This window comes from Hylaeus volcanicus, chromosome 6 (genome assembly GCF_026283585.1).
Source record: "Hylaeus volcanicus isolate JK05 chromosome 6, UHH_iyHylVolc1.0_haploid, whole genome shotgun sequence".
NCBI classification, from domain to species: domain Eukaryota; kingdom Metazoa; phylum Arthropoda; class Insecta; order Hymenoptera; family Colletidae; genus Hylaeus; species Hylaeus volcanicus.
In genome coordinates this window covers 15,297,916-15,325,725 of record NC_071981.1, presented here as the reverse complement: position 1 = coordinate 15,325,725, position 27,810 = coordinate 15,297,916, and the positions used below count along the sequence as shown (strand labels likewise).

At 39.9% G+C, this 27,810-nt stretch overlaps 1 protein-coding gene across 7 annotated transcripts in view; it reads left to right on the top strand.

The window, feature by feature from the left end:
- Nucleotides 1-27,810, top strand: part of LOC128878186 (5-hydroxytryptamine receptor 2B-like) — a 174,570-nt gene that overhangs the window by 84,061 nt on the left and 62,699 nt on the right. For all 7 annotated transcript variants that reach the window (XM_054126185.1, XM_054126187.1, XM_054126186.1 and 4 more), the window contains exon 3: nt 2,751-2,862. The gene's annotated coding sequence lies outside the window, so the exon portion shown is untranslated. The remainder of the gene's footprint in view (nt 1-2,750; nt 2,863-27,810) is intronic.

Sequence of the window (27,810 nt, the reverse complement as noted above, 5' to 3'; positions counted from 1 at the left end):
ATCTGATAATTGTTATTATTACTCATATTATTGTTGGGATATTAATGTCACATACCTTGAATAAATTTTATTGAATAATATAATTTTTATCATTATCTTTGACATCTTGCCAGCGTGATTGCAATTTGTATATCATTTTTAATGAATACGCGCATATGTGGTGAAACTTGTAACCGGAACGGACAGAACCTTCCGGTAGACCTCATATAAATGTGTCCCTTTGCTAATTTTTATGGAAATCATTGTTTTCGTTATTTTAAGTCTCGCCCATATTTTCCGGTAACATGACAGATCGCGACAGGTATTTGTCCAAATGGAAAATCTTCATTGAAACGAAAAGCATTAAAACGGCAATAAATATTTATGTTCGAGTTCGAAATATAGAGTGATTTATAAGGGGAAAAGATTTCAATGCTGGATTATAAAAACAGTTTGGAATCGATGGTTATCAACGTGTCAGAGTTGTGACACAAGTACAGACGTCATACGTCCAAAAATAAATTTTCGATTCAATACACATGTTAGTAAAAATTATTGAAACTGATCCTTCCGCTACGTCAACCGACATTATTTACTACTAAAATAGTAAACAATTGCTGTGATATTATTTTCACCGACGTAGTGATTGAAATTGTCCCTTCCATGACAATATTTATTTCTAAAAACGTAAATAATTACTGGCCCATTATTTTCACCAGTACACCCTAATCACGAGAGACAAATAAAATTGTAAAGCTGCCCACAAGACAGAAAGAGAACAGAAGCAGACATGAAATTTTTCCCGCGAGAAACGTTTTTCGCCAATGTTTACGCGCGTTCCTCGTCGAACCAGCATCCGGTGAGTTATAGTTAATTAACGAAGGGATCCGAGCGAGTTGAAATTTTTCAGAACCACCAACCCGTGCATGGTAAGTTGGCGTAATTCGGAATTAATCCACAAGGTGGAACGAGTTAATACACACGGACCCAGCCGTGGAAAGTTATGCCGCATAACTTCGAAATTTATGTCTCTCTTCTATCCCAAAATGCATTGCATGGCTGCGTTCAACTGTCGCGCAACGTAATTTTCTATTTTCGTACGCTCCGTTTCTGTTTTGCACTGTTTCTTCAGCCTCCCATGCATTGTTTCGTTGTTCAATCGTTCGAAGGCCTAATCTATTATGTAAAACGAAGTAAACCCTGCAAAGATCGTAAATCGTTACGCTTACACATAGGAATTTTCAATTTCCTCTGATAAACATTCCACTTCGCGAACTTCGCGAAAGTTACCATCTGCGTGCCGAATATATCTAACAATCGAGCAAACTGAACCGAATATTTCCACTTCTGACTCGCGACAACGTTAGGAGTTCGATGCGTGACGATTTGACGCGAATGGTTCACGTAGCCCTCGTTTATGTCTCTCGCGCTCGGAAGTTTCCCTCGAGCCGGAGAGTTTCTTATTTTCCAGGCTAAAATAGTCCTGTCCAGTTTTTTCATAAAGTCTAGCCCAAGGCGCGATTCACGAAGAAATCTATAACCGAGTTTGCATAAGTGAGCAGCTCTCGCGAAGTCAACATGGCGTCCCTATGCAAACGGGATGATTGATTAATGCCCAGTGGATTACTGGCCGAGCATCTGAAATTTACGCCTGCGGAGAAACATTATAGGTAATTAGGATCGCTGTTTGTCGGCCTCGACGAGAGAATTGTTTATTATAACCGAATCATGGATCTCGCGTCTCTGTGGCGAATCTACTGAGACTATTTTTTAAAATAAATTCTATATGGATGATTTAGGAATTTAATTAAATGTATCTCGAATACATGCACTTGGGTAAAATGAGGGTGAAAACTTTCCTAAGAGTGGCTATAATATTTTGTTTATTACATAAAACCAAATGGCACATATACTCATATACATATATTTCTATCACATATCTACTTTAATATTTCCTTTTTCCCTTTCGAGGGTAGCCATCCCTTCTATTTCGAAGGACACCGAGAATCGGTGCACCAGGATCCATACCGAGACTATAGTTAATCCACACAGACGATGCTGATATTCTTCGTGTTTGCGAATTCTCGTGGCACATATCCATGTATGGCCAGAATACTGAAATAATCCAATCATTCGATCTATTCGATATCGATTCAGCTATTGGCAAACTTGAACTGGACGCAGATAGGATTCCAAGCTGGTCTTGTTTGCATGGGCTAAGATTACATCCTTCCAAATCCTCCCTCTCTTTGTTCTATCGCCGTTCCTTACAGATAAACTACCACCAGTTTTTCTCACTGTTAACACTGTCGTTATTCATCCGCCCGAGGTCCATTAAAAACCTAGGCCTTCGTCTTGATCCGACTTGGAGTTTCAGCGGTAAGCTCTTAAGCTCTACCGTTATATTCGGCTGCTTATCGTACATCCATCGCAACACCTTCTCCTTTCTACCCAGAAAACTTGTCTCTCGCCATTCCTCGTGATCTATCTTATAGATCATCGCGATGTTGGGTATAGTCTTTCTCTTGTCGCCTCACCTCCCACCCCTAACGGGTCCAAAAACTTTTTTCTCTGTTTCCAGAACAGTCCTAGTAAATTGTAATTTCTCCCCCTCTGTTTATAAAACTGTCTTGGTTATCTAAGAAATTGTAATTGAATCGACAACACTAAAATTTCTTTCAGTAATTTCTATCATAATAAATAACAAATCAATCTAATTCCAAATGAATTCGAACGAAAGTAATACAAATCCTCTGTTCTCCTTTTCTTAGGGAGGATGCCCGCCAAAATGTTGGGAAACCACTGCCACCCGCAATAAGACAAGTAAACCAAGATCGTGGTGCACCAAACGCTGATCATGCGCTGCTGAGGTCGATCTGCTAGGTAAGTACATTTCTCGAAGACTATTCTCGACTATCAAATTATTATTTCCGTCCACTCTTGTACGCCGGGGTAGCGCGACGACGGCGGGGAAACGCAGTGGAATTTTCGTCGCTCGAAACTTTCACGAATCCGACATTAACTTTAATTGAAGCCATCGAGAGGGACTTGGAAGCGCGGAATTTCATTTTCGCCCGTCGCGGTCGCGTTAAACGCTCCTGTTAATTCTGGTTCACCGTCCACAACGGACAAACTCATCGACGAAAGTTCTGTTCGGGATTACGTTGACACGGGCCGGACGATGCCATTTTTCAAAGAATTTAATAAAATAATACTCGCACAATTTTGTTCGCGTGGATTAGACATTCTTACGAAATACAAATAATTTTAGTTTATTTCGCAAGATGACATATACGTCGTAATTATATAATGTCCTTACGATGATATTTGCCAGCACCATCAACTTGAAATATCAGAGTCTTGTAAATTGCCTGTAGAACAATGAAATTCGGCCCACAGAGGGATAAATGACTGAACATAAACGCACAAATTAATTCGTGCACCTAATATACATATGTACTTACTATACTTCTACTCATGAATACGTAATATTTTTGTTTTTATTACTAGAACTTAAAAATTGTTGAGATATGAAAATCGAAAATATTAGAAATAAAATGAACACCAAACGATCGCGTATCATCGAGATCAGGGACGATCAAACGATTCAATGGCAAATATAGAGGGTCGCTTCGTGCACTGGTGGCGCCGTTTCTTGCTTCGCGATCAGAATAATCCGAATCCGATAGCTCAGCGCTAGTATATCTCAAAATATGGAGGCTATCGCAGCCGTATCAAATTCTGTACGGCCAACCTGTTGCTTCGAGAAATTTCCAACTGAAGTATGCCGGTATGCGGCCACACCCTAATTAACCTACTCTCCGACGTCCGAACGAGACAGCTGGAAATGGACGCTCGACTTGCCACACGGAAGAATACATGCTCGGGGTTACGCCGTGTTGCTCGACGGGAAGGATTAATCATCCGTCGCCCTTTCTTTTGAGCATTGAAACTTTTAGGAAAACTACCAAGTAATACTCGATCGTATCTAATTCTGCAGAAATTCCGATTTCTCGTATTGCTTTTCTCACGCTGCATTTGAAACGACGAACTTTCGTGGTTGGTTAACGAATCATATTTGAAGACTTCTATTGTGGTTAGTATTTCCGAGTGTTCAACTTCCGTTCATCATATTGGAGTTGGAAGTTCGTACTTCTGGCAAGGGTACCGAGTGCAAGCTTCGAACGATGGTTTTATAATACGTCAGTCGCTATTGAGGACAAAGCAGTAAAACTCTAACAAGGAACATCCACGAAGTGCTTCGCTCTTTCGATTCTGATGAAACTTGGCAGGTTTATAGGATATAGCCAAAAATAAGGGGCAGGTATTTCATTTTAGTGACGATAACTCAAGTATGAGGGCTGGGATTGCTCTTGAAAGTATCATCCTTATCTTGGGAAACCATTGGAGAACCTTTACGAATTCCTTATAGGCTATGATGCAAAAGAACGCCATCGAAAAGATTAATAAAGAATGAGGTACATTTATTTTCGATTGGTTATACATAATACGTACATAACCATTGGAGAACCATTGGAGAATCTTTCTAAACGAATTTATTATGGGTTATGATGCAAAAGAACACCACTGAAAAATGAGATACATTTATTTTTAACTGATTGTATATAATGTATAACCAACCAGAAACCTCCAAATGACGTTAACAAGATTAAGAATTGGTCACGCAAATCTAATATACTGCTGGGTAATAATAAAATCGTAATTACAATTATGCATCTCTTGCAATAATTGAAGAATATCGAGGAATGGTGAAGGATCGAATAGAGTTGAAACTTGAAAATAATTTACAATTAATTTTCAACAACAAAATCGTTACTTCAAACTAATAAACATATGAAGTGAAATGGAATATACTAGATACGTATTGAACTGTGACACAACTGATATCATATAATATTGTCATCCAATCCCACGAATTCCCACTTACTCCTTTCGATATCTTTCAAACAAAGCGATCAGATGTGAATCAGAAGATGTGAATACACCCTTAAATAAAATAGCTATAGAAATAGATATCGAACTGTGACACGACTGATTTTCTATAATATTGTTCTCCAATCCCACGAATTCCCACTTACTTCTTTCGGTATCTTCCAAACGAAGGAATCTAAATCGATACCAGTTTCCCTCAGCCAATGTGAAAATCACCACCGTAAACGTATCAAGAGAGGGGTGACCGCGGTAATCGCCTAAACGACCCCGGCCGCTATGAAGTCGCAATGCAATCGCAGTCACGCGACGGAGGGAAATTGAAAAATTCTTGCGCAACAGCTGGACCGTCGCCGTCGTTCTTTCCGGCACGGAACAGGGGTTCTTGATACGGGTGTTGTTGCACGCCGCGGCGAGGAACGCAGATTTCAGGCGATGCTGTTTCATTCCGTGCTCGTGCTCTGAGAGCCGTCAGGATTTTACGAGACGCGCTCGAAGAATTACCGTCCCCGACCTCCGTGGGAAATGCTCACCCGACGAGATACCGTTTTTATTTCACACCAGAATTTGCAACGGGGAGAGAGCTGAGAGCTACTCGCGAGCGGCTTCCCCAGTAATTTTTGCGGTTATTAAAACTTTTCAAAGAATTAACGCCTCGAGTGCGGCTGGTTTTACGCGTGCACGCACCCACCCAGCGAATTCCTCTCGTTCTCTTCGAAGCCTGGATGCGTGAAACGGGGATCCACTTCTCGACCTTTTTTACCTCTTTAGGGTAAAGTTATTTTACCTGTTAATGACAAAACTTCGCAAGACTGTGTCGTAAGACTATTCCTTACTATTGGTTCCTTTGTGAATTTCTTGTTGGAATTCTGTATTACTACATTTTTGTGGTCTTGTGTATTGGTAAATGTACCAGAAGGATATAAATATTTTTTTTTAATATAGACAAACATGAGCCGTTCGGTGCACGAATCGATTGACGCCATTTTTATAAAAATCTTAAATTTAAGCTTTAAAGCATTTGGTATAGTCATAACTTTTTATAATAACTTTCCTGAACAATAAAGATTAACACCATTAAATGACAAAATTTTATTTGCCATTGAGTAATAAATAATTCATTTCAGAGGCCATTTCATCGAATTTCTCAACTTTTTGTTTAATGAAGTAAATCACTACGAGTCTGAAACCTTTAATATTTTCTCGTATAATCTATTAAAAATTATGCATATGAATTCTATTACTCTACAACCACTTTGACTCCGTTTCATCGCCGTACAGCATTTTTCATCATATAGCGGGACATGAATTCGGTTGTTCGAAAATAAAAAGATTTTCAATCTTAAAAAAGAATCTTCCCCAATGATGATTACGCGCATCGTTTCAAGCCTTTTGACATCGTGTCATGGAGAGCAGCATTCGAAAGCTCGAAAGTTCTCCAGAACGGATTTGATCTTTATCGACAGGGACATGGAAAAAAATGAAACGGCGTCGCCCGCGTATCACGAGTGTCAGGATATTCTGCGAGTATCCAGAGACAGTGACACTGCTTTGTGACAGCACGTCCGATGCGAAATAACAAACGCAGACTCTGGTTGGATTTTTCGCGGACGCTCGCTTCCGACAGGCATTAAATATTTCCAGCCCCATCTACCCGGCATGGTTGCATTTCATCCGACAATGTTGATTCCAATGGAGTCCCGTAACCCTGCGAATTATGGCTCTAGTTTTGCGTCGTATTTCCGTCGAGAAATGTAAAAACCGCAGAAACTGCCAGCTGTTATGCGACAATTATTCCAGCCCCTTTGAGAATTACGTCGTTAAATAACTTCCGCGGCACGATAATGGGCGATGTCGTTAGCCGTGGCTCGCCTAAAATAAACTCAACTTGTTGCGTGTGCTCGTTGCTCGAGGTATGCCGAAAGCGGAATCTTCGATCCTCTGCGATTTCGTGTACGTTACCGCGCGGTCGACGCTGCGAAACAAGATTAATCGTCAAGTGCTATGGTTCATCTTTTTCGCAATTAATGTTTCTCAACGCGGGCAATTTTCACATTACAATTTCGACGATCATGATTATAATCTTCGTGAATTGAAATTTTCTTTTTGGAAGATAGATTGCGTGGACGCAGATGTACGTTTTTAAATCCTGGCTCCATCATCCTATTTTTTCTTCTCCTTCTTCACTCAATAGTAAAGAGACTATGATTAATTTTTCTAAAGAATAAGGCTGATACCACATTATTAAGTATATGAGAATTCTATTATCTTTTTATTAGAAAGAATTTTTTCCTGACATTCTTGGCGTTCTTCATCATTTGGTAAACAGTATATTTGGAATGATAATACATTTTTTCCATTATATCTGGACTCATTTAATTTGCAGTAAGTTGCAACTTCATCCCCTTTCTTCCTTCTCCATTTTCTCTCAAGAGTAAGCAGTTTGTAATTAATTTTTCCAGCATAACAAGGTTGAAAAACTCACCACTGGTTGATATTTCATCGTTACTTGTAATTACACAATGGAATGTACAATTGGGGAGGTTGGGAAGGCTAATAGGAAGACGTGAATTTCGCCTGGGAAATCTTGGAGACAGAAGGAGCCATTAGTTCGAGGGCTATCGCAGTTTCTTGTTGTCCGACTTAAATCCCAACGTATGCTAATCCAACTCTGGGCTATCGGGCTATCAGAAGGAGAGAGACAGTGGAATTAACCTTCGTCCTGGTTAGGCTGCGTCTAAATTAAATTGGGACGACGTTATGGCCAACCGTTTCGCTTCTCGACTAAAGGCGAGGATTTAGTTGCAAATGCGATATTCCCTTGCGAAAGAAAAATGGGAGGATTTATCGTAGCTCGAGCGATATGTTGGTCAGCTAGGCCAGATCAGAAGTGTACGGTAAATTCTCGACTTACGGGGTTAATTTATTCTGGAGCTTTTCACGTAGAAGGATCAATCTTGGATGGATCATGGTTACAAATGATGTGGCAACTTTGATAAGGGAAACGCCATTTAATGTTTTACATATTTTGTACATAGATAAAGCTAGAAATGTATTAGCCACATTTTTTTTTTATTATTACATCATTCTTGTAGGTTCGATATTAAATCTTCAATTCTGCCCTTATCTTTTCATGTTTATTATATTGAATATTAAAAAAAGATCAAATAACAAATAATTTGATATTTATTTAAATTTAATTTGGAAAATCAGGCTTCTAAGGGTTTAATATTGTTTGCAGTATCTCTTAACTCTCGTATCAGTATGAACCTGCTATCCCCCCTATAGCTCGGCTACCTCGGGATCTACAGCCCCTGAGGGCTTGTACGTCTTCAAATTATAAAAAAAAAAAACACAAATTCCCGATTTATTATTCATAAGAAACGCGCGATCTGCACAGTAGCTCATGGGTTATGTTCCCTCGTTCGCGGAAGTCTCGATATCGCGGGGGTGCGGATTTATGCGACATCCACGTCGCAAGGGTTTCATATATTTTTGGTGACGTGTGTAATGTGGACGGTTTCATAAACCTGGCACCTTCTCCACGAATTCATGTCAGTTCTCTGGGGCATCCTGATCCCCTGCCACCGGCGCCTAACAGCCGAAGACATCCTTATCGACTATCGTCATCGATAAAATGTTCTCTCGTGCGAGATCAATATAGAAGCTGGACCGGATGGGCGAGTTTTCCCTCTTCGAGGGCAAAAACTTTGTAATCACGAACAGAGAGGCACCGAACTGACCCTAACTTCCACCGTACGTCAAAGATCGTAGACATTGCCCGTGAATTTAGTGGTATTGAGACTTCTCTGGAAGAAAAATAAACAGTAGCTTCTCTTGTCTGCTGGATACTATAGTAAGACGTTATTGAATATTGACTAGTTATTATTAGGAAAAGACTCGCCCATTCGACGTTCCAAATTTTAATTATACAAGTTGAGAAGTAAAGAATATCTAAAAAAAAAATGAAGTGGCATTGTATTGAAATAAAATTACACTTTCAATCAAGCAATTTGCCTAGTTTCTTTTTTAATAATGAAACGTAATATTCATGGCTGAATTTCCTTGATTACGGTAGCAGTTAAATATTTTCTGAAGGGCCTTGCTGAATGTTAAATCGATCGATATTGTGTTGATATTTTTATTTAGTATTTAGAAGATCGTCTTCATTCATATTATTAATGATGATTTTGACTTTCCATTATTTTCTTCGAAAAAAAAAAGGTTATTTACTCCGTACCTTCGTACGTAAAATAGATTTTATTCTTAAGTGCAACAACACAAGATCACTTTGTACATAGTTTGACAGGAAGAGCACCTGAGCCACCCAGGTGAGAACGAAAGCTTTCGAAGAAAGTGTGGGAAAGAGTAAGTGGGCCCCATGGCACCGCGAAAGACTGCATCGAAAGCTCGCAAAAGAATATCGGTTGGTATTCAAATCCCCAGGCAGCGATTCTTTGAGAGATTTCCCTCGCACAAGACTCAAAAATACCCTCGTCTCACGGAGACAAGTGAAACCTGGAAAAGGTGTGGAGGAATGAAGTAGAGACTCCTTGTCCGCAAACGAATGGCTGTGAATCATAAAATCTGGAGTTCTATTACCCTCGCCAACGCTGCGCGACACGATCTAGAAAGTGCTTCCCATGGAAATAGTACGGATTTCAACGGGAAAATATCCTACGGAAAAATAAAGGAGTTTCTATCTAAAGAAATAAATAGAAGAATTTACCTCTATGATAATAATTAAATTTGAGAATTGTCCACGTGTTTAAAAGGTGAACAAATTTTAAACCACCTGTGTGTTATTAAAAAAGAAACAAAATCCTATAACTCCTTTTTACAAAACCCCTTCCCTTCGACCGAGGAAAACGAAATTCCACGCACGTCGACCGGAAATACATCTCCGTTGTTTCACTCTGTTACCAACCCCCTGTGCGGATTCACGAGACCGCGAATGATCCGATTTCGCGTTACGAACACGCCTACAGAATTCTTTATTAACGATACAGGCGTGCTTTGTCGTGGCTTGAACAATAAATACTTTTGCAATTTTGTAACATTTACAGTCAGTCCCATAAATATTCGTACCCTCTATGTCTATTGAGGTAGGTTTAAATTAAATTATATGATAGGTTTGACGTTTCCAAGTGTATGTATAAATATATACATGTATAAGCTTGTTCGGAGTGTGATTTGAAAACAAGTAAAAAACTCACTCTGCAGGTACGAATTGTAAACGAATTTTCACGTCCGATTAAACCGCGAGAGGGATCCTCCAGATTAAAGGAAACCATTTTAACATTCGTATCGGTGAGAGCCGTGTTCAAACCAACCCGAGGAGTTCGTTAAATCAAAATTTCCAGTTTGTCGGTATTTCCTGGACGTGTCTTCAAAGGGGGATTTCCATTAGGAACCACGACAGAGGGACAGATGATCCGAGAATGACGGTTTCCAGAAGTCGTAAATAACAAATTCATGAATGCCACGCGAATGAAAACAGCCCCCAACAAAGGAGAAAGTAAAGCACGCTCGCACAGGGATCTCGCGAGCCTTCGAGCCCCATTTTCCCGGGCGCGTCCACGGGGGAAAAGCCGCGACACTTTAACCCTTTGCGACGCTCCGACCGTCCTGTGGGTTGATTTATTTTTATTGCGGCCTGCCCGTCAGCCCACGAGCTCCCTTTGCCCCGTTTAGGTACTTTAAAAAATGGCTGAACGTCACGACGAGTCGGTTGAGTGGTTAATAGGTCGATTTACATCGCGTAACACGAGCCACCCCTGATTGGTCACGACGGGAGTCCCTTTTTTTAAATATCAACCGATCGCCCCCTCGTTGGTATTCACGGATCGTCTGGAAATGGGACGCGTGTGTTGTTGATACCCGCGCGGATGTAAACTCTATCTGTCGCTGACGGATTTACGCGCTCGCGCTTTAATTGAGCCGGTGTTTTTATTTAATTCTTTTTTTTTCTTTTTTTTTTTTTTACAGCGTTCCTGAAACAATTTTTTTTTGTTTTTCATCCCGGAGATTTTTCAGGGTTCGCGTTTCGAGAGACATTTCAAAAATGTTATTTAACAGATAGAATTGTTGTATTTTTTACCATACAGGAAATGTCAAAATAGGGGAGCGTTGGGAATGAGTATTGTTACGCGTAGACCTAATATTATTGCTTCGTAGTCACCAGTGCGATACAGTCCCGTATATTTCTATGTAATAACATGACAATCTTTAATTGATCATTATTTATAGTCCACGTCGATCTGTGCTATTTAGAAACGTCAAAATTCGTCTGTCCAAAATTCGTCGCGGAAGGAATAACGATGGCATGGAAATTTTGTTTCGAGTTTCTCGAGGCGTACACGTGTCGTCGAAATTTGCATTTAAACAATTATGAAGTCGAATGGCACGTGACTACGAAACACTGCGCTCGATAGCGCGGCGGGAACGTTTGGCTCGATACCAATCGAATAACGCAGCAATTCCCCAATCGCATGACTCGAGACTTGTATACATATTCAAAGGAACGTATATATATATATCCCGAGTATATATCCCGACAGAATGACTCTCAAGGTTGGATCGCGAAGAATCGGATTCGATTAGCTAGGCGATAGAATTCCTAATGCTAACTATATCTCTGATATAAGACAGAATTTCTAATATTTTTTTTTCTATATGAAGTATTATCCCCTTCGAAATATTTACCCTACTAAATTTCACCCATAGTTACTACGCGTACATCGGAGATTGGATATTTCACTGCGAATCGTTCCATTACAGTTCCGCGATAGCACCTATGCGAAATCGTTCCACTTCGCCCACAAATAACTAGAAGCAGGGTGATTTCTCAGAAACAAATGCGTCTAGCTCGCTTCGCCGATAGGATCGGCTATTTTTCCCCGTCGGATCTCGTCCAGCGCGAGGCAACGTTTCACCCAGGAATTGTTCCAACCCCACCGAAACGTCATGACGAAAAACACTCAGCTCTGGAGTTTTGGCAGTCAGGAATCCTAGCTGGGACTTCGCCTTGTCCGAACTTCCGCGTTTGGAAAGTTCCGATCGGGGATCACCCCCGTAATGCATTTACGACAGTTAAGAACTTCCGCGCGGTGATTTATTTAACACACCGAGCTGCGTCGGTACACTGCGGGGAAGTTAGGCAACATAAAATAAACAGGAAGTCACGACTGTTCCGAGTTCCAAGTTGTCGCGCGCCAAATGTTGCGTGGCGCGAGCCAGCGCGACTTACTGCTTTACAATTTGCTTTTACTCGCGTTTGAAACTTCGGGGCGCCATTCATGAACCGATTTTCGTCAACTGATATTATATCTTTACCTTCGTGATGAAGAAAATGCGATAATTGAAGGGGTGAATAATTGAATCTTGGTGAAAATTCGATTCCAGTAATTATTTGGTGTCAGCTGTACTCGTAGGTTTAACTCGTGTTAATTTACGTGTTTGCACGTATTAATAAAAATATAACAGTTCACCTTATAAAGACAAACAAGGAAGTATTTAATATGTTCAGACACAAAAAAAACAGTGAGTACCTATATTCTTTTAAAATAGAAATAAGAGTACAAATTCAATTTTTCATTACTCATAACCTCCAAGTAAAATAATATTTCCTTCCGTTCCAGGTTAAAAGTGAACGTTAACTATATCTGATAATTAAAGCATCCGTAATGCCAATTAAAAAGTAAATTTTATTCCAGCCTTATTTTTCAAAAGCTCCAAGCGTGTCTCATCGTATTACGTTCTTTTTACAACTGCGTATACCAAGGTAGATCCAAGCAAAGGAGATCCAGTTTCCCATTCGGAACGAATGAGAATTAGAAGAAGAGAATGAAATCTACAAGTTAAACATCGTCGGAAACTGAGAAGGTGAAATTACGTGCGCGGTTTACGGTTATCAAGGACAATGGCGGTGCACGCGAAGGGAAGCGAACGAACAGACCACCAGGGTAAATTTAACTAGAGAATATTGGAAGCGCTGTTCCCAGACTGGTATCTTACAAGTAAAACGAATCGATACCGCGCGAGGTAAATTGCGTTCATTATATTATGAACAGGATTACCCGCGTTAATTAGATTTGCAAATTCATGGTTCGGCTGGTCTAGCACATTCTCTCGTACAGAATGCATTTTAAATAGTCTGTTTGTGAACCTATTTATACCTATAATTTTTTCTCTTTTCATCTACCCTTCATTTGTTCTACAGTTTTTATTAAAATTATATGGGGAACTTCATGAAGCATACATGCACATATACTACGTAGTGGCACTCTAAAAACCATGCAATTTTGCATGCAAGAATTTTTTTTATGTAGATTCTATTTCAAAGGTTATTCGAGGCAAAAGTGTTTTACGTATTTTACATCAATCAGTGTAGGCACTTTTTAATTATTATGTGTGAATTAATATAAATAGTAGGAGTGTAATAGGGGAAAATTATAGATTCGAAACAAAAGTTACAAAATATATTACATTGACATTGGTATCTATAGTACCGCATTTTTTTACCATTTAAAATGCCGACATTCACAACCTGATAATATAGTTTAAAGTCTTAGAGCAACGTATTATCTAACAACAGAAATGGTTTGAAATCTCTGTAGTGGCTTCACCCCTTAGCACCCCTCACCAACTTAATAGTTGAGGTACACACAAACACAAGAATTCCAACACTCATCCCCTTCAAAGCACTTATCCTCTCTATCTCTTATATGTTTCTCATTTCCCAAAAATTCTTGCCTTCTGAAGATAAATCACCGCCACAATTCGGCATTAGCACATAACGTAAATCCGTTACAGCGTGACTCTTGGCGACGAAGGATCTAATGGCTCTCGCGAAATTAAAAGTTGCGATAAAGCGTATATTCGTCGACCGCGGTACATTGGTTCGCAGTTCGATTCCGAGAATTTACGCGATAATCCACTGACGCGGATTAAAGCATGATTTTTGCGTCTAGGAGTCTGAATTGCGCGCGAGCCGGTTTCGAGTGCGATCGGCTGTGCGCAGATTACGCGCGTTTAATGGACGGAATTTATCTCTCGCTATACACCAACAATCTCGGGATATTGCCGCATCGAGATTAGTGGGCATGGACACGTCCCATTTTTAACGCGATTCCGCTAGAAAGGGATGTAAAGGGATGTGCTTGTTCGTGCAACATTTGCTACGTCTTCCGAATAAATCGCATGAAGCGCGCTTATGCGTACCAAACACGTGTTGTTTTGTTTGACTTTCATTTTACTTTTCCTGCTAACGTCACTATTATTTGTGGTATTTTTCTACCTTTCCCTTTTCCATGTTGTTTTTATTTTTTTTTCCTTCTATTCTCTTTTGATTTGTCTGTGTTATTGTAGCAACTGCCTTGAGATTGTTTGTTTTGAGAATTATGTTTACTTCTTTGCATTAATTTTCTTTTCCTCCGCATGTGGTACTGAATTTTTCTTTTCGTGTGTAATATAAGTACAAATAAATACGTAACGATATATAAATTAGCATCATATATTTTCAAGTTTAATTCTTTTGGTGAAGGTCGTCTTCAGAAAATAATTATTAAGTAATTATAATATGAGGATAGGAAAAATGAGAAAGAATAGCGATTCAAAAAAAAAAAGAATAATGATTCAATAGTGTTATGTACGTGTCAAAATTATAAAGTCTGGTATAATGGTCAATCATAACCGAATTCAACTGTGTTCGAATTCGACTGTACGTGTTACATAAATAGGTTGTCAAGTTGTCGGGTTGAGTCGTACATCCAACAAGTGCTTCCAGCGACCTGACCTTAGAAATGGTCCACAGGGAGCCACTCTATTGGCTGGTCGTACCCCCGGAACCGTCAGGTCACCAACCATGGAAACACAGTAATCGCATTTCCGATTATCGGCCCCCTAATGGCAAAACTAACGTCGAGTCCTCGTGTACTACAATGGGGTCCTTTGTGTTCCTGCCAAGACCGACCATTGTTCGCTGGAATCAATCTTAAAAAAGTTCTGTCGACGTATGCGATCAACTACAAATAGCTAGATAAGATTATGATGATTCCCCTTCGATTCGAAATTGAAAATGCCCAAATCGCGTTGAGAACCTAAAATGCAACGCTTTGATTCTTTCCAACCTGAATTTTTATTCATACTATTTTTTGTCAGAATTGAAATTAATTCAGTTTCATTGGGCGTATAAATTATTTCTGTGCCTTTGCATTCGATCACTTACAACTATCCAAAGGTCTCGCTTTCATTCTATTCTACCAGGTCTGAGTGCATGGAATAGCTTTCAGACTACTAAAACATGAACGACCTACGTTCGATGAATAGATTATCAAGCGTCTTTCGAACACCTGGAGAAAGAGAAAAAAGAGAAAATTCGACTGGTAAACTCGACCAAAGTCAAACCATCTCGAGAAGAAAGGCAAACTGTGTTTCAGCTAAAAGAATCAAGGCTCGAGAATCCAAAACATTAAGAATGTTCATACGTCGTTCGTTATATTAACAATTCTTGCTCTTCTTTAAACATTATTTAATGTTTTTCATTTTCATTCAAGCATAACAAGTGACTTCCAATAATCCTTCGAGTATGACTTGACCAAAATCATATTTTTTTGTAAGTAATCATTGTGAGCTTTATTTTAAAAAACTATTATCATTTATAAATTACTTACAATCTGAAAAATAGCCTTCCACTGTACACACACGGTACACGAACAAAGAACGGGTTAAATGACACAATGGAGTTCCGGGGAAGGAATCGTCCAACGAAGGAAAGCATCGCGCCCTTATGCATCGCCGACGACGAGCTTGTGCCTCCCTCCCTTAGCTGAAACACAATTTTGCTCTCTCCTTGAGTTCAATGTTTCCACTTACTGGCCGAATTTTTTCTCTCTCAATCGGCAGCTTTCTTCTGCAGGTGTTTCAAACACGCTTAATCCATTCATCGAACGTGCCTCGTTCATGTTTCATTATTTTAAAAGCTACGTGCACTCGGCGACGACAGTCCACGAGAAAGGTGGGACCTTCGAAGATCTGAAACGCCATTTTAATCTAGCCCACGACTCGACCAACCCATTCTTGCATCCGTTGGGAAATAGTAAGCCACGCTCAGTGTTTAGAGAAAAATGAAACCGGATGAAACTCTGAATAAAACGCCAATACGTTTTTATAATCCTCCTGTTTTGAAATCCTAAGATTGAAATGAAACATGTAATTTTTTGAGGATGTGATTATGGTTACAGAGTTACAATTCTAGAGGCATAGTCCATTAAAAGAAGTTGTTTTAGAAACATTTACATGGTATAACGGAACATAATACAATGTAACGTGCCACACTACAGTCTGAAACAGCATAAAGACAGCAAATCACAGCATAACAGAAAATAAGAAAGCATAGCCTATCACGAAACAGCATACCACGCGATAACACGGAATAACTGGCTAACTAACTACGAATAAATGACTGTATTTCGGTATCATTCGGCTCCTAAATTTCGCCTAAACGACCTCTACGATCCGCCACTGTGACAATGTCTCCGCTAAGAGAATTCAGTAGAAATGGGAGATCGTCGTGAAAAGAAAACACGGATTTCGAGTCGGACTCGTCACTTTTTATTCCGTATTTTGGAACGCGCACTCGTGGGTGTACGCGCAGGTGTTTCACAGCTTCCTCGTGTTAGGAATATCCCGTGACACTGTCCAAAGACAGAGGGTACATTGCTTCCGGATAGAACAAACGGAATAATTACTCTACGCTGAACGTTAACGACCGTTTCGTCAGTGGAAAAAAAACGGGGTAGAAAAGGGAAAACAACAGAACTCGGACCGACGAGAAAGGAGGAAGCGAAGGTAGAGCTGTACCTCCCATTTAATTCCATTCCACCGCATTAGAACACGTGACGGTTGCACAAAAGCCGCGCACAGTCACCGCCCGGATCCTGTTTCTAGCGTGGGCCGCGTATAATATGACAAAACACGGCACAAATTGCACGAGGGCTCGCGGTACCTCGTTTTCAACGAAGCGTCACGGTTTCGTTGACCGTAATGGGCTGTGTCGGTAAACACGGATTCGCTGGACTTTCTCCTTTCGCTCGACGGACGGACTGGATCATATTAACGTGCCTCGAATGAAACAAAAGTTTGTCCAAAATTAAGTGCAACTCTATTTGTTCCAGTAAGCATCGTCCCGTTCCGCTTGAACGACGTGTTTCCGGTCAAGGAATGCGTTATTTCATTGGAAACCTTATGCGTTTGACCAAGCGCCGATGCGTTCTACTTGAACTGCAGGCGTCTGACCAAGTATTACCATATTCTACTGGAATGTAGTACTGGTAACAGTTGCACCTGAAATTAATTATTTTTACTAAATTGTAATACAAGTATCTTCAATCTTTTCACTGTATCGTTCACTTCATTAATCACTATATCGAACATGGCATCTTTGTACGTGTTTCAAGTGGAGAAAACATCCTTGAAAATTGTTTCAAGCGTTTAATTTAAATGAAGTATTACCGTAGGTCAAAATGTTGTAAAAGCGCAAACCTTTTAACTCTGAAAGCAACTCTCGTTATTGTTACGTGAACATATTAAACGCACAAATATCATTTATTCTGTACGTGTTGTTCTAAGGTAATGCATGTTTTACGCTCGTTAGCCGACTGTATACACATATCTACCTCACTCCACGCAATTCGTGTTTGTATTCCGTAAATTTGCAAAGTAAATATCCAGCTCCGATCGTGAAAATTCAAAAATTAGTGAGAAATTACTAACGAAGAGGTATAGTGTGTAGATCGTGAAAATTCAAAAATTAGTGAGAAATTACTAACGAAGAGGTATAGTGTGTAGATACCTTATATATTCGGTTTAAATAACGCTATAGAGGGTGAATTCGATCGAAAAGGGTCGATTAATCCCTAGGAACGATCACGAAACACCGAGACATCATTTCGTCGATCTCCGGTTGCGTTGACACGGCTTATCGGTGTCCAGCGGTGTCCATCCAGGAAATTATATCCCGTGAAACGTCAACGCTCACGTGGCACCGCATTGCAGCCATAATGTGCTTCGGACGTGCCATTTCCCGAGGCTTATTGGCTGCTCGAGCCTTCCTTTTACCCGAGGTGATCTTTGATCGGGATGATAGAACCATTTACGCGTACAACGTGCTGGAATTTCACTTTTATCCTCTCGATGCTCCACGTTCTACAGAAAGGACGTGGATTTCTCAATTTCGTGGCAGTCTATTGCCAACGTAACGAAAGAAGATCGATGTTTCTTTCGTTCTTGGATGAAATCATTTTCGCGACATCTACGATGAAATTGGTTTCTCAAAGGAACCAGCTTTTCCTTTTGTTTATTGCTCGAATAACATTTTTTTAATTACGGTATATAGTTAGGAGATACTTTGTGAACTTTTGTGATTATTTGGTATTGAAAAAATCCTGACAAATAGCTCATCAAAAGAGTTATTAATTAAAAGTATCTCTTACAATATAGAGGTTGAATTTGTTATAATTCTCACATAAACATAGTCTGTGATGTTGGGTATTAAATGCTTTAATTGTAAAGGAATTGATATATTCCACTGTGTTTTATTTAAAAGTAAAATCCTAAATACTTCATCAAAGGAAAGAACTCTCACCTGAGCATCGTCTGCGTTATAATTTCTATTCCTACACTTTAGTGCACGAGAATCACACAAGGGAAGATTGAGATATAGTAGAACAATTTATAAATAGGATTCCAAAGCATCTCTTGCGATATATAATACCTATAATAAAATATATAAAACCTATATATCTTGAAATAACTTAGGACCATCGACTCGGAAATCGTGTTCGTCGACCGAAAAAAGAAAACGGCAGTCTCCTTAAAGAGTACCAGCGTTAAGGAAACCGTTGGTTGCCCTGTTTCCACAACATCCGTCGGAGTAGGATATTGCGCAACGTCGAAAAGGCTCTTAAGTAGATTTTATGAAAGGATAGATTGTTACGTCACCGGTAGCCAGCCACCCACAAAGACGGGGCTCTTACGTCATAGGTCACGGAAGACTCGAGCGCAGCGAGCAATATCCCCGGTGCTCACGGATTATAGGCACGTCGTTTCCATCGAACGCGTTTAAGCGATTAGATCGAACGAAGAATTACGAGGGGACGCCGGCTGAATTAATTGGACGAATAGTTTTCGGTGGAGGGAGGGGACATAAATTTAATGAAGGCCCCACGGTTAGGGAAGCCCGTAAAAAAAGGAAGTAGGAGAAGAAGAACCGAGAGGCGACCTCGGTTTCCTCTGCCCAAGAAGAAAAGTTCGAAAACGATCCCCAGTTTTAGATTCAAGATTCACCACCGCTCCCCCGACCTCCTCTTTCTCTCTTGCTTTCCAAGTTATCTTTCAACCGGTTCACCTTTTTTTTTCCTTCTCTTCTCCCTGTAGTTGTAAGTACTTTTATACGAAAGTTCCTTCACGACTTTTTAATCTGGCCACGTGCTGCGCTGACACCAAAAATGAAAGAGCGCTCTTTCCCGACCGTATCGTTTCTCCCGGCGATCGACTCACGAGTAAACGACGACAGGGTGACGCGTCTCCCTGACGAGTTTTCTCATCGGATGGATACACGCGGTGGATAGATTGTTTCGTTGCCCAGCTATACGACAGATTGCTACAACGATAGGTATTCTCCGTTGATCGTTCGTCGATAGATTCCACCGTTACGGAGACGTTTAGTCTTCCAATCGGTGGGAAGGTTCTTTTCTGAGTGTATCGAGTCGTCCCGTAAATGAACGCATCGTGTATTACCAGGAGATTGGTGCTCATCTGGGCCAGAGGTTCTTGATGGAAACACGTTGGAGCCTTGTCCAAGACACAATCGTAATATTTTCAAGCACTCGTGAAGCACTGGCTGATTCCTGTACAGGCTGAATTTTACTCATGACTGTAACAATATTTATGTCACGAAAAATCAACGATATAGAGCCCATTGTATCTTGAAATTTACATGAAAACAAGTTTGTCGTATCATCGATAGTTATTGAAACATGCGTCTGCCATTTCTTAGCGTGGACACCCTGTAATTTTGTGACACCACTGTGTGCAAAGAAATCCTAAATTAAATTATTTAATAAAATGTGAATATAGAACCATCCAACTTGAAAGTTATACGAACACACGGAGGATCAATAATTTAAAACAAGAATATCGATACTAGAATATCAAGCTACTTCGTTATCTATTTGCAAAAATCACGATCTGTATGACCGATTAAAATAGAAGAAACCCTTATCGAAAGATACGACGCGAACGTGGACGAGATAACGAGAACACGGGGCGTGCAATGTCCCCATGCTCTTCCTTTTCTATCGACAAGGAATTAGATTATGAAGTAGATTGCTTCTCGAAGTACAACGACAGCGGAACAAATGGCTTTCTCGTTTGCGATACTTTGCGAGTTTCGTTTTCTTTCGAATTTAATCCTCTGGCTACGTGCATATTTCTCTGCGTTTTATGCTTCGCATCCTCTTGCTACTGTATTTCTGAACAGCCCGACGGCGCGAGGAAGTTCTCCAGCCTGACTTTCATTGCGACTGTTACTCGTTTGGGCGTTGACTCGACAAACGTCCGGTCAACTCGCGGGGAAACATAATTATCGTTGAAAACTATTGCAAACGCGTGAATGTCCAATTAAACTCGGTTGTACGATGGATTAAAAATTACGAATGTATTTTATTTGGAAATTCAATACATTGTAAGGAAATATACCCCTTATTGATAATTTTAAAGAATATTATTTCCGCATTGTTCCCGTGACTGTGTCATTTCTGATATCGATCAAGTCAATTAATTTTCATTTCGTAACAAATAATTTGCCACTTGTATTCGATGAACGAACCAATATGAGAAATGTACCTTACACGATCCTAAAAGTTTACACAAAGACTTCTTGTTGAAGTGACTCTCACAAATTTGAAAGTGACGAAAAGATATTCTCCAAATATCGAACAATTGAAAATGCCACGCAGATTCAGCGTTTATTAAGAAACGCTGTTGCGTTTGCGGTTCCCGAAAGTATGGCGAAACATCTCCGATTTGCCCTGTCGAATGCGCGCAGAACCGTCTGCGGAATAAGCGACGCGGCATTTTCGCAGGAGACCCTCGCAGTTTTCCGAAACAAAAATATTACGGAGCCAGCGGGGTTCCGTATACAAAGTGTTGTCCTATCGACGTCCATGAATATTTCATTTTTGTTGCGCAACCACGTTTCACCGGGGGAAACGACAACTTAATTTCTCTTGTATTCCTCCAGTTGCAGTTTCTGCTTCTAAAGAATGAAACCCTCGGGACGTGGACGACGTGTCCGCCGTTGCTGCTGCAGTTGCAAGCGATTCAATGTCCACGACGAGCAGGCTGGAAAAATACCTGGATATATTCCATTTAAGGATACGTTCTGGTGTAAACGTCTAAATAGAGGGGCTCCTATGGGAATTAAAAAGAGAAAATACGTCCTGAGATAATAAATGATTTTGGACATAACATTATATATCCTGAAAACTAAAAGAATTTGTTGGGCAATCTAATTATTTACCTATTCTATCTCTAATGAAACATACATTCTCAAAAGTTTCTAGTTGTTTTTCCAAATGTTTGAAGCGTGACTAAAAATTGTCGCGGAACAGAATGTTATCGGGTTAAAAAGCTCCGCGCGCGAGCTTCTGGATTTCGAGCTGGGAGTCACGTTTTCCATTTTTATGCTTTTAGAAGTTCAGCGATTTCGAGTTAAACCGTCGCCGAAAAAAAAAACGTCGAAACGAAAAACTGTTGGTCCAGTTTGGTATTTCGATCACGTACCATTACGTCGAGTTGAATAATAATTCCCAAGAGTGGATGGCCCTCCTTCGCCAGCGGTTGAAGGAATTCAAGCCTGGTTGGACTCAACGAACACAAACAAACGGAATGATTGTTCTATTAATGGTAGTCACGTGGTAAAATTCGTTGTACACGTGGAACTAAATGAAAGATAAATTCGTTATTGCAGAATTAATTTAGAAGTGATACTTCAGTTTCAAATAAATTGAAAATGTAGATTGAATTCTTTTCTTGCGTGGCTTCTTTTTTGAGATAACTGACTTTGAAAATGTGTCAGCAAATTTCAGGTGGCCATTGCTTATTATTGTTGCTATCATTTATGTTCGCAAACATTACTATCTGCTGTATCTGGTTCCATCTAAATGTAAAATAACAAAATTGAAAGAGACAATATTGTACCACAGTTAATGTTTCCAAACATCAACACAAGCAGCGATGAATAATAAACGGGCACGTTTATTTATGCAAATTTTCGAAAACAAATTGTGTCGAGCACGATGTCTCGTACAAAAATGTATTATCCTATTTTATTTTCCTTCTATTTGTGCACGATGAATTGCCAGCTAAATGGAAAATAAACTACAGTGGGCCAAAACAGTATTTCCACGCTCAGAATGTCCATGTTCTAGTGCTTCGTTATATGGAGACATAATACGTTGACTTAGAAACGTTAATAATTTTCCATTCGAAAATAACAGAGCAAAGAAAAACTTGGGATCACCATGTATCACCGGCCAATGCTATGTTGAACTTTCGTTACTATTACTCCATTTTTAAAAAATAATTCTCTGCTCCAATTTTCGATCAAAGCTAAAAATTCATTTTCTTCTTAAATACTACGATGCTTTCCACAAATAATGTCTCTCAATTTTGCATAATCCAAAACACACATTTACAATTCCAAGCTTAATAAATTGCTATGCTAAGGGTGAATTTCCTGGTACGATCTGTTTCCGAACCACAAGCCCCTGAAAGTGATCATCCAACAAACCAGAGCTCCGCCTCGAGGGACAGAGCGAAGTGTTTCGAAAACAATTTGGTAAAGTAATCACCGATGGGACATAACAATGAGCACGTTCCGATACGCGGGCTCGCAGTAATTTTGTAATTTCCTGGGATGCACTTCGTAATCAAGGTTCTGCCAAGAGCGAGTACAGGCAGGAAGGTAAAGGGGGGTTGGTGAGGAGGGAGGGAGGGGGGGGGGAAACAATGGCGAGAATCCTGATCCATTTTCTGTTCGAAGCGCAGACAATGGAAACGCTCGAGAATTAATCCATAACATTGCCTGGCAGTTACAGTACAATGCGTGAATCCTATTTCCCGATTGCCTTCGTCCCCTTTCACCCGAGTATCCGGCCGTCTCTGACGTCGAAGTAAATCCGTTTCAATTGTCGACGTTCCCTTTCATTAGCATCCGTACCGAAGTCATCGTTTTTGCCTCTCCGTTGGTGTCGTCAACGATACAAAGATGAAAACACCGTGCGACAGGCGAGAAAGTTATCTGTTGACACTTAACGGGAGGGTGTCCGTTATTTACCTTTCTTCGTGTCAACTTTCCAAGAAAGAGAAGTAGAAGTCTAGCAAGATCGAAAATACCAGCCTTTGTAAAACGCGCGACAACTAGTTTGAAACAAAAGATTCGTTTATAACTAAAATTTTGATGGGTTTATGAAGCGCATAAATTAATTCTGTACACTAACGCTCGATAAATTATGACTACAGTTTGAATACAAATATTTAATTTGTTTGTTGCGTTAAAAAGCCTGTGAACAGACTCTCGGTAGTTGAAATAAGCCATGGATCCTAACCCTCTCCCCACCATCCGCAAAGTAGAATGTTGAAGCGGCCCGAAACGAAGGAAGAGTTTGAAAGGTTTTGAAGGAAATTTTGTGACCAAACTCGGGGTTCTTAGGTTACCAGCGACCACGAAACTCGATCGAAATTCCGAAGCGAGCCGCGAAATCGAATTATAGGAGACTGGCGTCCGCTGGATAGCACGTGGACAGCGATAACGGCGGTGGGCCGGCGTTGTTTCGACGGTAGTGTATTTTCGTGGACGTGTCAGCGGCGATCGTTTGATGTTTACCGCGATCAAATAGAAAATTGGATTTCACCTACATTACCTGGTGACGAAATATCGCGCCGTTGTTCGCGTTTCGACAAAATTGTCACGAACGTCGCTGCCACGGCATTATCGACGACGCTGCAGTTGCGGTTTACGACCGAATTCAAGAGGATTTCACCCTCGTGATCGCGTAAGAACTAATTGAGACGCGTTACGACCGGCTTTATCGTCGCGAGACATTGTTACATGATGAGGAAGCTTTCGTATCGTTTCCTCGCTTTCTTACGCAAGGTTTTCTAAAAGAAGCTTTAAGAGTAGGATTGTTACCGTTGCCAAGATTTGATGTTTAGCAAGAAGCTAAAGGTGAAAAAGTGTTTGCTTCTGACGAGAACATTCTAAAGTCCAAGAAGGACTTTAGAAAAATCGTACTCGATAATTAGTAGAGATAGTTTTCATTTACTATAGCGAATTAAAAATATCAAATTGCATAGTAAATGAAATGATTTCCAAGGTTTTAGCGTTGGGATAAGAAGTTACTCTAAATGAATTTCTTTAGTGGAACACTTGTTTTCATTTACTATAGCGAATTAAAAATATCAAATTGCATAGTAAATGAAATGATTTCCAAGGTTTTAGCGTTGGGATAAGAAGTTACTCTAAATGAATTTCTTTAGTGGAACACTTAGTCAAAGAGGCATGAAATAATTCATTAAAAATAATTTGTAAATAAAAATAGAAAAAGAATATAAAAAATATCGAAAGCAATCCAACTGGAAAAATAACCATCGAATAGAAATGTTACAAGATCATATTCTTGTGGAAGTGCGAAGACACCATGTAGAGGTTGAAACAATGTGATCGCGGTCCGAATATTAAATTTCCCGTGGATTGGACAGGAAAATTTTTAAACGCGTTACGCGGACCTCGAGAGGTGCGAGGAAAGTCTGTTTCCTCTGGTATGAGCATCGTCCAGTTCATACTTTTTAATCACATAATGCAACGGTAGTATGGATGCTTTCAGTGGTGTGCGTGGGGTCTGGTGGTCTAGTACATCGTGGTTACGGTTAATGCAAAGACGGACCCTTGTGCCAAGAAGTCACTAAGCCACGAATATTGCAGCACAGCAAACGTTTTTCAAATGGGCTCAGAGAAATGTTTATATTCGTTAAATCAATTTTTTTTAAATATTAGCTTATAAGGGATGACGAGACGAAACTAAACGTCGTATGAATTAATTGTAAATATACAAAAGTTTCGACTCAACGTTCCCTATAAGATAATATTTTGTTAAAAATTGATCGTTCGACTGTTGCTTCTTTTCACGGCAACTGCGACAGAATCACTAGACCACTACGAGATCTTAGGAAAATGGTCTTTTAAGTTTTCAATTTTTATTTTTGAAACTAAACATTCTATGGATGAACTGAAAATACGAAAAAGTTCTGTCTTATCATTCCGTATAAGCTGATACTGTTTTTTTTTTTAATTTACACTTCTACCCCGCTTAGAATTTCCAGGAAAACTCATTCCGCGGTCAAAGGGTTGAAGAGCGCTATGGTGTTATAAGACAGCTTGCGATTCCCTCTGAATAAAATTTCTCTCTAATCTATCTATGCTTTTGTACGCACTGCTGTATGCACTCTGTATATATAGAAATAGTCGGGTGCACCGTGGTCATGGTTAACGTAAAGATCGATGTTCTCGTCAAAAGCAAACACTTTTTCACCTTTCTGATGATAGTGCACGGGAATAGTTCGGGGAAGCCGGTTTCATTATACTTAGATAGGTAGGCTCCGGGGCTATTTTTTCGCTTTGCAATCGTGTCGGTGCACGAGAAAGCCGCAACGCTGTCGCGATCAAAGGTTCCAGAGATGTATTAAAAATACCACGGTTTCTCGGCCAGCAAAAGCGTACAAAGACATAAGTAGAAAAGTTGAATACCGCTGGAGAGAATAAACAAACCTAGAGGAAAATTGAACCATATACAAAAATTTCACATTGTTAACTATGATATAACAGCATATCATAAATTGCAAAATATATTTCAATTCTTAAATCATCAGTCACAATTTCATCCAAATTTGTTCCAGAAACTAAACAATATCTAATAATATCGTTACAGACTGTATGTCACATGGCTAGTACAAATTAATATGATTTATTATTTAAGAAGGTAATATTAAACGTCATAATATTAAATGTATTTATATATTGCGTATAAGAAGTATATACTAAAGTTTGAAGACGGTCATTTGACCGGTCGTGGTGGATTTAGTGTTAATGGTGGAAAAAGTTGGCCCCCGCCGTATTTCATCAAACAAAACTGCTAAACAACGCCGCGAAGCAAGTCCTCGCGAAGAAACTTCCTGTCCCGTACGATGAGCACGAGACGAAAGTCTCCTCTGCCTCTATATATCACCGGAAGCCGTAATTATTGCGTTCAAACTTCGTCCCGCGCGAGGATACTGTATTCACGAAGGCGGAATTAGACTTTTTGATAACGGGGCAACTGCCACTGGTGAATTACCAGAAGCTTCGCGTTAGATAAATCACGGCGTGGATACGGTTTCTTCTTCGAACTTGCTCGCGGCTTATGCAAAACCACCCCCGGTAAACTACGGCTAACTTCCCTCGCGCGAGTTTACCCCTGCGACGCAAATGGCTGTAGCCGTCGCACCGGGGACAGGATTGGTGGTTGCTGGACAAACAAATTGGTCTTGATAGATGGCGTTTATTGTAGCCGAGTCATCTTAGTCGAGCACTTTATGCAAATTACGCGAGAGTATCGCTTTATGCCGGGGACTTTGATTTTGATATTCTGTTCCATCCGGTCTTCTCAATATTATTCGAATTCGTATCCCTTTCAGACCTGAATTACTTTTTTTTTCTCGTACCAATGAAATTTAATTTTGAGGGTTAACTTGGCCTAAAATTAATATGGAAAAATAAAAAATAAAAATACTAACGTGTAGTTTTCGAAGAACGCTGGTCTTTCTCCGCGTGGTACAAATAAGGACATTCGCCCTAAACGATAGCGTCGATAATATATGAGAACTTAAATTTTGTGTCCTCGATTTTGGACTTGTGTAGAATCCTTATAATCTGTTGCTCCTAAGCCATCTTGTTTCTTTAAATACTTAACGAAGGTAAGCTGCGCTTTAGCGTTTTGAACGAAGACAAGATTCCGAAAAAGTCCTAGGCGAGCTGGCAAGTAACAATTACAATTGCGAAATTGTGCGTCATGCTAACGACCTCGACGATTTCAATGACCGTCGGTATGCGGGAAGGTGTCGAACCAATTGGTTCAGGCTACCTGTATCAACACGTGGTTGATGTGTGATTATATTGCGTCTGTGTTTAGTGTTGACGTTTCGTGAATTGGGGAAAGACGAAGGAGAGGTCAAACCGTGATCACCAAAAATATTGTGAACAACGTGACTTGATCTTACTGGAAGTTTAAAGTGAGTTAACGCGTTGATTGCCATAATATATGGGTGACAGTGGTTTGCACCGAAGATCTACAAAAATTAATTCTAAATATTAAGCATCGAGGAAATGAATTTAAATGAAATTCATGTATTTTGATGAACTCACAACAATAAATACCACGATCGAGATTCGATTATGTAGTCTTCAATAGTCCGAATAATATTCAATCCTAACAGAAATTTTCATCCGAATATTTGTCTGACAGTCAATGTGTTGAACGGAAGAATCGTACGTGAAACAGGTTCGTTTCGAAGTGGCTTCGATAGTCGACGTGCAGATAAAGCGTTCACGCCATCCCAATAAAATTTATGAACAACAAAAAATTACTTTCCTTCGATAAAACATCTAGTCAAAGAAACATAAATTTTCATGAAATAAAAATCGAAGAAGAACGTAGAAAATATCGTAAACTCGTAAAGAAAATAAGTCGTAAACTTTATACTTCAACTAAACATTTCATAAAA